This window comes from Amborella trichopoda, chromosome 6, assembly GCF_054954075.1.
Source record: "Amborella trichopoda isolate Santa Cruz 75 chromosome 6, AtrichopodaSantaCruz75HAP2 v2.0, whole genome shotgun sequence".
Taxonomy (NCBI): Eukaryota; Viridiplantae; Streptophyta; class Magnoliopsida; order Amborellales; family Amborellaceae; genus Amborella; species Amborella trichopoda.
The window spans coordinates 9,834,392-9,847,587 of NC_142341.1; the positions used below are offsets into that span (position 1 = coordinate 9,834,392).

General features: G+C 37.5%; 1 protein-coding gene across 12 annotated transcripts in view; it reads left to right on the forward strand.

Moving 5' to 3' along the window:
• The window catches only part of LOC18438046 (agamous-like MADS-box protein AGL11), a 79,917-nt gene that overhangs the window by 62,120 nt on the left and 4,601 nt on the right, over window positions 1–13,196 (forward strand). For 2 of the 12 annotated variants that reach the window (XR_016057698.1, XR_016057692.1), the window contains exon 3: window positions 1,609–2,943. The exons of 8 other annotated variants lie outside the window; for them this stretch is intronic. The gene's annotated coding sequence lies outside the window, so the exon portion shown is untranslated. Of the gene's footprint in view, window positions 1–1,586; window positions 2,944–13,196 lie in introns of all 12 variants that reach the window. 2 more of the 12 variants (XR_016057691.1, XR_016057693.1) reach the window with 1 other exon arrangement.

Consider the following 13,196-nt stretch of genomic DNA (forward strand, 5'->3'; position numbering starts at 1 on the left):
TACATATTCTTTTCATGAAATTATTATTTTTAATTTTTAAAATTTATTTATTTTTCATATTCATGATCTCCATGTTATAGTTTATATATTCCATAAAGTTTAAGTCCTAGATCAATCTGCAAAAATGGATGTTTAGGAGGGGACTCATTTCTACATGAGTCGTAGGACTCATAGAAACCTTGTCCTAAAAATATTATCATGAGCTCTTCTATAGGGTATCGACATTACAGCACGTAGTGGCCAAGTCCACTCAGTCACGGGCCGAGGCTGAGTTGGGGTGAGTTCCATGGCAATTTGCGTTACCTTTGAAATGAAGGGGAAAAAAAAATGTAAATAAAATAAACTAAAATTGAAAGTGCCATATTATTATTTTTTAAATAGAAAAAATCATTATTTACACAACATTATTAAGCCAGAGTTAAAGAGTGAACACGTGTCATGAAAATAAGTAGGGGCCTTAGTTCTATAGAGATTGTATGATTGGTTCCCTTTTTTAGGAGAAGAGAAATAGTTGAGTATGCACCTAATATAGAGGGAAAAAGCTAACAGTAGTTGGGCAGCTATAGTAAATAGTAATATAGGTAGAATCTCAGCCATCAAATCTTCATCATGTGGTTTAGAATGCATGTCACTATATGAATTTTAATATTTTTTTCTGAAAATCGGATCATAATGAAAATTTGGACGTGTGTACTAAAAAATAGGGCGCACAATTAAAAAATATATAAAAAATATTTTCCAAAATATAAAATGATTGAAATATCCCTGACAAATAAAGGGGCTAATTTGGTCATTTTAAATGATTGAAAATACATTTTTTATAGTTTTATATAGTGGGCAATTGTGTTAGGTATATACATTCAAAATTTCATCTTAATCTGATTTCTAAAAAACATATTAAAATCCATGTAGTGATATGCATTCTGAACCACATGATGGAGATCTACGGCTGAGATTCTACTATATTACTATTTATATAGCTGTCTAGCTATTGTAAGGTTTACTCAATATAGAGATATTTATACTACATTATTATTTTAGAGAGTCACTTTCTTATAACAATGCATGTAGAGAGAGATGTCTAGAGAGAGATAGAGATGTGGAGAGAGATAAGATCTTATCTAGGGAGACTTCCTGAAGAATTGAAACATGCATATCTTTGGAAATCTTTTGTAAACTATCGATGAGTTGTACGGGCCTTCTTCTTCCTTATTCGTAGTTCTTTATCTTTATATTATTCCTAGCATGTTGATATATGGATATCGTTGAAGGTTCGATGAATGCATAGCTCTTGAAATTCCCAATTATGCTTTCTCTCTCTGCAGATTTTAGTGGGTATAGTTTGCTGCCTCTATTTCCAAAACATGAGAGAATACACAAGATTTTTCTGAAAACTTGAATGTTCAATAAGCAGTCCCACATTAGTTCTAATTTCCAGATTTATAGGATATGTTAATCTTCTGAGGGGTTCTTCTCTCTAATGGTCGCATAGGGTTTTCAAGGCTCTAAAGGCCATGAGACCTCAACCTTCAGTCTGGTGGGCTTTTTAATGGCCAACTCTTTATTGACATCATTGCTGATTTTAGGGAGCAATTGGGATTTTTTTAGGGGAAATTGGCTAAGTCTTGCCATGGTTATGATCTCTTCATCGACGGTGCAAGTAATGATATTGTGTGATGGGTGGTGTGTGCAAGGCTCGAGAACGAATCAACCGCCGTGTGGCTGACCGACGATTACTAGCGATTCCGACTTCATGCAGTTGCAGCCTATAATCCGAACTGAAGACGGGTTTTTGGAGTTAGCCACCCTCGCGGGATCGTCCCTCTTTGTCCCGCCCATTATGGATTCTGCCCATTATAGCATGTGTATTGCTCAGAGCACAAGGGGCATGATGACTTGGCGTCATCCTCACCTTCCTCTGGCTTATTGCCTTCCTTTATCCAATTATGTGGATTTCATTTATTTTTAGGGTTTGGAATTTGAGAATTATGTGTTTATTTGAAATTGTGTTTTATTGAAGGTTACTTTGTTGGTTTTCTATATTTTTGATTCTACCTTTTACTGGTTTTGAGTTTATGTTATTACATTTTGTTGATACTTAATTTGATGATGCAATTCCTATTATTTAATGTTTCACAATGGAAATCACCGGAGATGCATTTTTGTTTTAAACGATTTTTTGTTATAGAGATTGATTGCTTAAAAATTATGATTTTTATTTGAGAGGTGGTTTCTTTGATTACTTCTTGATGCTCAATTTGATGACGCAATTCTTATTTTTTCGTGGTTCACATTGGAAAGCACTTGAGATGCATTTTTTTCTAAAACTATTTTTTGTTCTAGAGATTGATTGTATAGCGCACCTTAAAATAGATTTGAAAAAAGGGTTTCAATACGGGAAATCTTTGTGATTAGATTGTACTATTTCCAAAACTTAAAATTCATTTTTTTCTCATGTCCTTGTGTCTTGATGTCGAGATGATCAATTTGAGGATATTTGGGCATCAAAACCTATACTATTGAAATCTTTGAGGTGGGCTCTAATTTGATTGTTTGATTGTTTAGAGCTGCAGCTCTATATAAACGTTTTTCATATATATATATATATATATATATTACCTTCTTTGATCTCCTAATAATTTCTACCTCTTATTTTTTCCTTATTTTTAGCTATTTTTAAATTATCTTTAATTTTTTCTAATCTATTTTGACTTTTTATTTATTTATTTATTGTTGATAATATTACGAAATTTTATTGATATGGAAAGAATTACTATACACTCAAACAAGAAGGTGTTCATTTACAGCATTTGTCAATTGTCCCGGATAAAGAAGCCCAATGCTTTGTCAATCCATTTGCTATATCATTTGGTGGGCTCACTAAATTGTAGCCCTCTCGCAGGGATGTTGATGCGTGCAGCAGATCGTGGATACATGGAACACGTAATATACCATATTTGATGTGTGTATATGAGTGGGAAAACGTGTAATAAAACAAATATAGAAATAAATCTTATAGGCGTTAAGATTTTACGTGAATCACCTTTTCAGGTTATGTTCTCAGCAAAAAGCGACGAATGCACTATTAATTCAACGGTTACAGTAGTCCTCCAAGAAATATTTCTTAGGATCACTGATTTCTTCTAGAGACTTATCTCTCTAGGTTTTCTTTCTCTGATGTTCTATCTTATAGACTTCTTTTCTTTCTAGATGCTTTATTTCTTTAAAAGAGAATGTTCCCTCTTTCTTTCATTTTTCTTCCCTTCTCAATTTTCTCTCTCAACCGACTATCTTTCGTCTTCTTCTCTCAGAAGAAGGATAACTCTCGTCTTCTTCTCTCTCTCAGAGAAGAATGATTCTCTCTGTTCTTATTTCTAAGAGAAATGATAACTTTCTCTCTGCTTTTTCTTCTCTGCAAAAGAAGGCTTATTGTATCGTTGATACACCAAGCAGAGTCTGCTTGAAATGGTCCAAGATAGTTGCACGTCAAAAAATGGCCCAAGAGAGATGCACGCCAAAAAATGGCTCAAGAAAGGCAGCTTCGGTTAAAACCCCAAGAGCAGAGGCTTTGTTTAAACTAACAACTAACCAAGAGCAGAAGCTTTGGTTAAACCAATCAAGAGCAAAAGCTACAAACCCCTCACGTGATTTCTTTTGTATAGGTCAAAGGGATAATAACCATAATTAGAAGTGTATGACATAATCTTTTAGAAAGGTGAGCTATCTCTATCTCTTTCTATAAAGAGATACGAGGAACTACCCATACCAAAACCATTACTTGAGATCCTATTTTGTATGGGATGATGACGAGGTCAACAAGTCATAATTTTTCACTTTTCCAAAATGCCCTTCTAAGAAAGAGCATGTTCCAAAGAAGTCCTCCCTCATGGGATAGACTTTCCCAACAATCTCCCCCTTAAGTCTCAAGAAGGAGGTTTCCTTTCGCAAATCAACCAGGTGCTCAAATGACACCCTTGCCAATCATGCTTTTTCATGACTGTTTCTTGTCTTTGGTCAATGTCTGTGTCATCATATCCGAGTTGCATATCCTTATACAATTTGGACTATCATACAACAACTCTCCCTGCAAAAGTAATCGAGTATCCCGAGATTGACTTCTTAGAATCTAGTTATCCAGTGATGTCTTCATTTGTAGTATACCCATGTAACATATGTTTTCTTCCTCCAAAGCACAAACACACTTTGGATGTTCCTCTGAGATACCTGAATATCAAATTGATTGTTGTCTAGTGTTCCTTGTTAAGATTAGTGATACCTGAATCTGCTCATAGTGTCACTGTCAGTCTATAGAGTCATCGGTAGTTAAAGTGATTCATTGTTGGTTAAGGTGGTGACTGTAACGGTTGATTGATCAATATTTTCTTAGCTTAGTGGTAATTCACTGTTGGTCAGATGACTAATGATGTGTTGGTCAATACTTTCTTTGTGCAGTGGGTACTCACCAACAGTCTTTAATTGGGCTCACCCCGCTTCCGCTGCGTATGTTTCCTACGACCGACCCATAGAGAACTTTCTGTATTTCTTTCTTCTTCCTCTTGGTTGAAAGGATCTCCTAGTACTTAACTTTCGTGCCTTTTTGCCTTTCGGCAACCTTACCAGGTCATATGAGTGATTCTTTTGCAAGGATATGTCTCATCTTGCATAGCTTTATAACCTACACCCCTTTATGTTTGTCGGCCTAAATTCATGATAGGTTTCTGGCCCACCCCTTTCAGTGTATAAGACATACTTTAATGCAGGGTAATTAATAAAGGGTTTATGTCCCTTGGAGGACTTTATCAATTCAATTGTAGGTGACACTTCTTGAACAGATTTCTCCCCCTGCTCCTCATCACCTAGAACTGGCATGTCAACTCTTTAGTCCCATCCTCTTGTTTCACTTCTCCCCCATCTTCAATTACCATAGTGGACTATGGCTGGTTCTGAACCATTGAAGATTCGTGGGTTTGCTGCTTTCTTCACGTCTTCAATATTAAGGTCTTCCTGAAAGACCACACCCAAACCGTTGATCACCTTCCTGTACTTAGGATCCCACAACCTACAACTAGACTCTTCATTTGAGTACCCTTAGAAGCCACATAACAGTGTTTTCTCATTCAATTTGGATATGTGTTCCTTGGGTACGTACACCAATGCCTCAAACACCATCAAGTGTGAATAAAAAATATCATTTCCAGTCCAAACTCTCTCTGGGATCTGACCATTAGGTAGCATGTTGTGAGGACCCCACTGCGGCTTGGTGGTGGATAACATGCTCGGAACTCTGAGACACTTTAGCAGCTTGCGTGTGTCCCATACCACCTTAGCATGGAAATATTGAAGGATCTCAAATATTTGATCTTTCGATTTCATTCATAGCTTTTAAGAAGCATCATCGATGAAGGTGATGAGGTATAACACACTAGCGAACGACTTGACATCCATGAGATCACACACATCTGAATCCCTCGGATCCAGAATTTCCTTAGAGCTCTTACTGGAGAAAGATACTCTATGTTGTTTGCCTAGCAAACAGTAGTTACATGGGTTAGAGATTCATGCATCTCCCTTACCCACTATCTTTAAGGAACTGCTATTCCCCATCTTTACAGAGCCAAAATCTCCCGCTCTGTAAGAAGCACAATAACATCTTTATAAAGTAACATAAAACAATGCTTTGGTATCCACAACCTAGTTTAAGTTGCAACATGCAATATAAATGCACCATTCACCGCAGTTTGCGACCACACCAACATCTGTAGTAACTACAGTAGTTTCCCTACCATTATTCCATGGCATAGTCCTCATTCCTCTCGTTCTTGAGCTTCCGACAATCTTTCTTGATGTGCTCTTCCTTGCCACAGTGAAAACATGTGATCCCTTTTCTCTTTTTCAAACGGTTTTGGTCATCATTCATGGATCTTCCTCGATTTGTGACATGGGCTTGCAAGTTCGATGTGTCGGAGAATTTTCTTCTCATCTCCACATTCAACAGACTGTTAGTGATCTGACTCATTGTCACTATCCCATCAGCTACCGAGTTACACATAAGGACTACTAGGGTATCCCAACTCTCTGGCAGTGAACGGAGCAAAAACTGAGATTATAGCTCATCCTCCAGGAACAACTTCATCGTTGCGAGTTGGTTAACAATGCTTTGCACCTCATTTTAGTGCTACGCAACAGATTCCTAGTCCCTTAACTTCATGCTTACTAACATCCGGATCAAGAATGACTTATTTCGAGGGTTTTCCTCTCATACAAGTCATGTAGCTTATCTCACAATGACTTCGAGGATGTCTCTGTCGACACATGGTGGAATACATTTTCTTCCAACCATTATCAGATAGTTCCAAGAGCCTTTCGGTTCAGCCTCTTCCACTCATCGCCTGTCATACTTTCGGGCTTGTGTTCTACCCCTTCAATGGGTACGTACAAGTCCTGACAGTATGGTAGATCTTCCATCTTTGGCTTTCAAACGATCCAGTTATTCCCATTGAGCGATATCATTATACTCCCTGTATTGGAATCTATCTGTCCACACACACTGTCTATCCACCGTTTGTTACAGTTAGCTATCACCTGTACATTATGGTTACCCATCACCCATATGCTACATTTAGCTATAGCTCATGTATTACGGTTAGCTATCGCTCGTGCGTTACAGTTAGCTATCGACCGAGCGTTATGGTTAGTTATTGCCTGTGTGTTGTGGTTATACCTCGTGCGTTAAGCTTATACTTTGTGCATTAGGGTATCCACCGTTAGTTAAGCCATGCAAATTTTCACAAAATTTCGGCAAAGCTTCTTCATGAGGGTTTGAATCCAAAAAAATATCTCATAAGCCCTATTAATCAAAAATCAAAGTCAGGGTGGAGCCTGGAAACAATAACTATGATCAAAGAGCAGGATTAACTTCAAGCCACTGAGCTTTGTCTCCATCGTGAGCATATGCTCAAGAATAGGTTAACAGCAGAGAACCTTGCTTTGATACCACTTGTTAGGCTCACCCAATTAGGGCCCTCTCGCACAAATGTGGATGCGCGTAGCGGATCATGGATATATGAGACACAAAATATGCCACAGTCGATGTGTGTGGATATGATTGAGAAAACATGCAATAAAGCAAATAAAGAAATAAATTTCATAGGCACCGAGATTTTACGTAGTTCACATTTTCAGGCTACGTCCACGGGAGAAAGAGACGATCTACTATTAGCTCAACGGTTACAATAGTTTTTCAAGAAACAACATTTCTCGGGATCATTGATTTCTTTTAGAGACTTCTCTCGGTAGGTTTTCCTATTTAAGGTTCTCTTTCAAAGATTTTTTTTCTTTCTAGAGCTTTTCTCTCTCTAAAAGAAAATGTTCTATCTTTTTCTCTTTTTTTTGTCCCTTGTCTCACTTTTCTCTCTCAACAAAGAAAAAGCTTAAGAAGAGGATCACTGACACTCTTTCGTCTTCTTCTCTTAAAAGAATGATAACTCTCTCTTCTTCTTCTCTCTCTCTCTCTCTCTCGGATAAGGATAATTTTGTCTCTCTTCTTCTTCTCTCAAAGAGAATGATAATTTTATCTCTCTTTTTCTTCTTCTTCTTCTTCTCTGCAAAAGAAGACTTTCTGTATCGCTGATAAACCAAGAAAATGCCCCCTGAAATGACCCAAAAGAGTTGCTTGCCCAAAAATAGCCAAAGAGCAATGCACACCCAAAAATGGCCCAAAGGAAGTCTCTTTGGTTAAAATCCCAAGAACAGAGGCTTCAATTAAACCAACGAAGTACTGAGGCTTTGGTTAAACCAACCAAAAGAAAAAGCCATAAACCCCTCACATGATTCTTTTTGCATGGGTCAAAGGGATAATAACCATAATTGGACGTGTATCCCATAATCTCCTCCAAATGTGATCTATCCTTATCGCCTTTTACAAAAAGATACGAGGAATATCTACCCATACCAAATCCATCACGTGAGATCCAAATTGTGTGGGATGATGACTTGTCTCTACTTTCCCAAACTGCCCTTCTAGGAAAGAGCATGTTCCGAAGAAGTCCTCCCTCATGGGACAGACTTTCCCAACATCATTCACTTCCCGATAAACATGATTGAATGAAATTAGGAGATTGTGACACATATCAATTATCTCAGCCCAATGTGAATAAAATTTCCAAGGTGGTTTTGTCGATTTGTTATACCAATTATCACATTTTGAGAGTCCCCATCCTCTACAACTGCAAACCCCTCAAAATTTCCATTGATACACTCTATCCTTGTCAAATACTCCAAAATTCTGCTTCGTTCGAGGTTGCAATCCCACGTGGTCCTACATAAGAAAGAATAACATCTCCATTGGAATCTCTCAGAATTCCTCCATAACCAGTTGGACCCTATTTATCAAAAGAGCTTTTATTGCAATTTAGATTTAAGCATCCCTCATCTGGTGGCCCATTTACCTTTTGATCTTAGCTTCCATGCTTTCTTTGTAACCACATTCTTGTGATTCATCTACACGTCCACCCCCTCTTCCTTCCTTTGAGATTGAGAACCAATTCCACACTCCATATAAAATACTCTCATTGGTTTATGAAAACCCACGACTTCTACCTTCAAAAGTTATGTTGTTTCTTTCCCTCCAAACTTCACACAAAAGGCCTGCTCGGAATATCACTCATAATATGTGTCCACATTTTGGTAAACCTGGTACATCCATTTGAAGCAATAACTCTCCATGACTCATCGACATCGCCATATGAATACCTGATTTATATTGCATAAATGGGGAGTGCAAAAGCACGTGCTCACAAGTCTCCTCATCCCCTTTACAAGGTAGCACACATTCACAACGATTTGTGCCCTCTTATGTAAATTATCCAATGTTAATGTTTTTCCTTGGATAAGCACCCATAGAAAAGCTTGAACTTTGTGGAATTAGAATTTTTCACACTGCATTCAACGAAGGAAGCGAATCTTTGTGTCGACGTGCCGCAGTGCCACCTGGTTGCGGTGAAAAATGGGCAAGTGTTCTGGTGATATTCTGGACGAGCGCAGGTAAAGAGGCTAGTCCAAGAGAATAGGATTCGTCTAAGCCTTATGAAATATAGGAACGCTTACATGTAAGGGTATGGAGTTAGTGGATATAATGAGATGAATGAGAGTAAACATAGTTTATCTATAGGAAACCAAATGGAAAGGAGAAAAAGCTAAAGAAATAGATCGGTATAAACTTTGGTATACAAGAAAGAATAATAATAGAAATAACTTAGGCATAATAGTAGATAAAAAAATTTAAAAGATAAAATCGCTAATGTCAAGAGAATAGGTGATAGACTCTTATTAATTAAACTTGTATTAGGGGAAGAGATAATGAACATAACTAATGCTTATACAACACAAGAAGGATTAGAGGATAGAATTAAGAGACAATTTTGGGATGATATGGATGGAATAGTCTAATACATAACAAATAGAGAGATGACCTTTTTAGGAGGGGACTTAAATGGTCATGTAGGGAAGAATCCTAGAGAATATGATGAGGTACATGGGGGATATGGGTTTGCAAAAAAAAAGAGAGTAAAAGAGCTTCCTTGTCCAACTTTCTTGACTCCTTTAGCACACTTCTTTGACTTTGATTGAAGGCGACTTCTTAACTTCTTCTTGAGGGGTTTTCGGTTCTACATAACCCTTTTCAAAAACATTATGAGCATCTTGAGACCCCAACAATGCCTTAATTTGAATACTTCAATTCTCATAGTTGTCTTCTGTGAGAAGGGGACTTTGTGGTTGGATCAAGGGGGCCATTTTTTAGCACATTGGCTCCGATACCACTTGTTGGATGTAGGAGGAAGATAGCTTTCTTGTGAATTTCTTTGCTTTTAAAATACAAATACACTTAGGATCTTTCTAGACTCTTTGTACACCTTTCTAGTGGAGTTTCCCCTCTAGACTCTTTCTACACCTCTCTTAGGATCTTTCTAGACTCTTTCTACACCTTTGAATTATCATACACCCTATTTGCTTGTACGAATTTACAATAATACACAAGAAAATTCTGGACTTCACACATTCCAACTTTGAAATCCTCTCTCTTAGTTTCGAATTGTAACCTTGGAACTGTACAAAATTTTAGTACAATATTCCAAAATTATCCTTCACATAATTTTCTCAAAGTGTGCCTTACATTATATTCAAATGCCCAAAATAACTTTTAACCAAAATCAAGCTTATTTCTAGCACTACTGACCAAGGAGAAATTATCTAAAAAAGTGCCATGAACTTGTTAGAGATCAAACATTTGAGCCCACATGATAAAAACCAATACACCCGAGGCCTTTGTGGTTTGCTAGAGTCGCTTATCAAAAGAGACTATCAACCACGAAATTAGTGGGGCTATCATGAGTGCAAAAAATGCTTCTAGCAATTTTATTCCAAAAGAAATTTCACAGCTAGCTTGTAGACAAGCTTTAAAGTGCATCTCACCATTTTATATGTGGGTTATATTGTGAGAAAGAGACCTGAGAGCAAAGGAAGATTGTCATCATACAATTGAAGGGATTGTGAGGAAGATAATATGACAGATTTGAAGTAGGATCTCGAAATAGAGGTAATATCCCCATGGAATAGAAGAGAAAAACTCAGTAGGAAGATGGGGATGCAATTTCCCAATTATCCTTTACTGAGTGAGAGCAAATGTAATGAGGTCGGATACATACAGTGATAGACATAGGGAATAGGAAGATTGCTTTGCTTGATCATGCTAACATGTCCAAAGATTTTTATAGTTAAATTTTTTAGTCTGGATCCCACACGATATGTTTGGTTTGGGATGGGGCCCAGGGCCCATTTCATTTTTTTGGTCCGGGTCGGCGTCTGGGCCTAGGTCCTATATCATATTTTTTTCGGGTCCGGGTCGGCCCAACCCGTTGCCCCCTGTGATCATGATGTGGAATAGCTGCAATTGGGTAAAATCTTAAATAGTTGATATGTAAATTTCGATAATTTTCCAAAACCAATTTGAAGTAAAATAAACCACCAGAAAAGAAAGGTGAGTTTCTTTATTTCAATTATTGAAATTCTAGGTCATTTTACAAAATCAGCGAAAGTGTTTGAGGACTTCAAGAATCCTGGTTCACTCTTCTCAATTAAGAACGATATGGAGCCCTTACATTAATCTTTGCGCTTCTCAAATTATGGGGTGTATATTAGATTATTATGTAAGGATTTTTTTGTGTAAATGGAAGTGCAATTTGGATGAGAGTTGGCTACCAAAAGTCAACCCATCTGGGCAAAATCAATAAGAAGGCGTATCTTTGGAGGAGTCCCAAATGGAGATTTTTGAATTTTTAATAGTGATACTGGGCCCAGAAAGGAATACATGAAATACTCCCATTAATAAAGATTAAATGCAAATAGCAATAGTAGATGGATCTAATGTTGATTTTGATCCTTGTCTGAATAAGTAGTCTTCATATGAGTTGTATGAGGGAAAAAATCATAAACAACTCAGCCATGGGAAGACTCCTAACCATCTCGTAAGTTTGGGATGGGAATACATAGCACATCCCTCCTCATACAAGTATGCAGTCGTCGAAGTTTGTTATTTTTTGGTTAAGTAAGTGGGGAAGGCAGGCCCTACCTGATTTTTTAAATAGTTAAGGAGTTGGGTTTTTGAAAGTGTCGGTGAGAATGAAAACCACAACGTGGTAACTAGGGTGTGGGGGTGCTACCATCTCAGTCTTGAAAGTTAATATTTGAAAAGGCCTTGTATCGGTGAAGTATTGCTGAAGACAAGTTTACTTGGGTACCTATTGACTGAAATTATCTGAAAAAGTGCCATGAACTTATTAGAGAGCAAACATTTGTGCCCACAAGGGAAAAACCAGTACACCTGCGGCCTTCATGGTTTGCTTGAGCAGCTTATCAGAAGAGACTATCAACCACGAAATTAGTGCCAAAATGCGGCTATCATGGGTGCACTAGATGCTTTTTATGTAAAACCGATCGTGATCATCTTTCTCGCTAGATATACTTTTGTCGATAACATTTGGAAAGTGGAGATTCAACACCTGAGCCATAGAAACATCCAAGGCCTCCTAGCAATTTTGTTCCCAAACAAGTTTCACAACTAGCATGTAGACAAGCTCTAAAGTGCATCTCACCCGTCTATATATTGTGAGAAAGAAACCAGAGAGCTAAGGAAGATTGTCATCATACCATTGAAGGGATTGTGAGGAAGATGATATGACAGATTTGAAGTAGGATCTCGAAATCAAAGGTAATATCCCCATGGAATAGAAGAGAAAGTCTCATAGTTGAAAGATGGTGATACAATTTTCCAATTATCCTTTACTGAGTGAGATAGAGCAAATGTAATGAGATCTACTACCTTCAATATTGAACTTACAATCTCCATTTAAAGTATTGTTTCTCAAAAAGAGAGTTTGCTATTTTTTTCTAGTAAATTACATCTATGGACAAAGGGAGGATGCATCACTGGCTCGTCTATTTGGTGGCAATGTAAGTTTTTTAGGAGTGACTCCAAAATATGGATTGGTTAAATCTAACAAAAACTAAGGTTCTTGAGTAGCTTGCATTTGGTGGTGCATAGAATTACATTTAGTCCGAGGAGCGCAAACCACTAAAGCCCATTGGGAAACTTATGAAAGTACACCTAAGAGATGAATTATCTAATATTGTACCTATTTCTTTTGATTTAATTTCAAAACACCCAGTAAAATACATATGATCATGTAGGGGGTGGCAATGGACCTGGACCCAACTTGGGACCCGAGGGGTAGACCCGATCTGGATCCGGGTATGGGTCTAATAATTGGACCTGGCGGGTCCGGTCTGGGTATTTTTGGGTCCCAATATATAAAATATATTTAAATATAGTTAAATACATAGATATTTTAATTTTTGCGTGGGGTCCGAGGGGGTCAGGTCCGGGTCCCACACTAACATTTTTTGGTCCGGGTCTGGGTTCGGGTCCCATTTCATTTTTTTGGTTCCTGGTTCGGTGACCCATTGCCACCCCTGTGACCATAATGTGGAATAATTTCAAATGGGTAAAATGTTAAATAATCGATATGTACATTTTGATAATTTTCAAAAACCAATTTGAAGTAAATTAAACCACCAAAAAAGAATGGTGAGTTCCTTTATTTCAAATATTGAAATTCTGGGTCATTTCACAAAATCACAGT